The 1,674-nt window shown below is 46.7% G+C and overlaps 1 non-coding gene across 1 annotated transcript; it reads right to left on the bottom strand.

Moving 5' to 3' along the window:
• Positions 1-356: 356 nt before the first annotated feature.
• On the bottom strand, positions 357-431 carry Trnal-caa (transfer RNA leucine (anticodon CAA)). Its single transcript has one exon. It is a non-coding gene; the product is annotated as a tRNA-Leu (tRNA).
• Between the last annotated feature and the right edge of the window lie 1,243 nt (positions 432-1,674).

Here is a 1,674-nt window from a genome sequence, read left to right as displayed (position 1 = left end):
TCTGAGCACTATGGGACTTAACTTCTAGGGTCATCAGTCCCCTACAACTTAGAACTGCTTAAACCTAACTAACCTAAGGACATCACAAACAACCATGCCCGAGGCAGGATTCGAACCTGCGACCGTAGCGGTCGCGTGGCTCCAGACTGAAGCGCCTAGAACCGCTCGGCCACCCTGGCCGGCACAAACTAACTACAGTAGTTCATTGTTTTCATGGTAAGAGTAAAAACTGAAATGAAAGTGTATAAAATCTGAGCAATGAACACTGGCTTTTGTAGACGAAACGGCGCATTTACAGACGTTGTAATTACTGATAAATAATGTTTACATTGAAACTTCCTGGCAGATTAAAACGTGTGCCGGACCGAGACTCGAACTCGGGACCTTTGCCTTTTGCGGGCAAGTGCTCTACCAACTGAGCTACCCAAGCACGACTGACGCCCCGTCCTCACAGCTTTACTTCTGCCAGTACCTCGTCTCCTACCTTCCAAACTTTACAGAAGCTCTCCTGCGACCTTGCAGAACTAGCACTCCTGAAAGAAAGGATATTGCGGAGACATGGCTTAGCCACAGCCTGGGGGATGTTTCCAGAATGAGATTTTCACTCTGCAGCGGAGTGTTCGCTGATATGAAACTTCCTGGCAGATTAAAACTGTGTGCCGGACCGATACTCGAACTCGGGAACTTTGCCTTTCGCGGGCAAGTGCTCTACCAACTGAGCTACCAAAGCACGACTCACGCCCCGTCCCCATAGCCTTACTTCTGCCAGTACCTCGTTTCCTACCTTCCAAACTTTACAGAAGCTCTCCGGTTGGTAGAGTAAGGCTGTGAGGATGGGGCGTGAGTCGTACTTGGGTAGCTCAGTTGGTAGAGCACTTGCCCGCGAAAGGCAAAGTTCCCGAGTTCGAGTCTCGGTCCGGCACACAGTTTTAATCTGCCAGGAAGTTTAATATCAGCGCACACTCCGCTGCAGAGTGAAAATCTCATTCTGAATGTTTACGTTCTTGTCATCTACGACTTTAAAAAATCAGGAACAGTCATTCTGATCGATTTCTCCAGGGCGCCTACTCTAAATATAATGCAATGGCATGTCACTATGTGTACAATTTCCTCGGATGTTTTCAGGCTCTGTAATAACACTACATCCAACATGCAATCGAATTTAGCGCTATTAATAATGGCTTGACAATAAACATGTGTATATAACCGCGAGCTCTGATTTAACGTCTTGCTCTATAAAGGACTGATAGTTCGTTCGAATTCCACCGATACCTCGTGCAACCTACAGTACCAAACTGCTGAGGCCATCGGTCCCTAGGCATACACACTACTTAATCTAGCTTAAACTAACTTACGCTAAGGGTAACACACAAACACCTATGCCCGAGGGAGGACTCGAACCTCAACGGGGGGAGCCGCGCGAACCGTGGCAAGGCACATAAGACCGTGCGGCTACCCCGCGCAGCTAACAACTCTTCAGAAAATTTGCATTCTTTATTGCCATTAGCTAATAACTTCCTCTTTTGTGTGACAAAAAATTAAATACGGGAAACACAAACCAATAAATACAAGAGATAAGCACGATATTACACATTTCTTCAATCCTTAGATGCCCGCATTTTTTTTTTGCTCTCTCTCAAATCTTGCTACAGCCACGGCGTGCTTTTCTTCCTG

The sequence above is a fragment of the Schistocerca cancellata genome, chromosome 8 (genome assembly GCF_023864275.1).
Source record: "Schistocerca cancellata isolate TAMUIC-IGC-003103 chromosome 8, iqSchCanc2.1, whole genome shotgun sequence".
In the NCBI taxonomy this organism is placed as follows: Eukaryota; Metazoa; Arthropoda; class Insecta; order Orthoptera; family Acrididae; genus Schistocerca; species Schistocerca cancellata.
The sequence above is the reverse complement of the archived record's forward strand: the minus strand, read 5'-3'. Positions and strand labels throughout refer to the sequence as shown.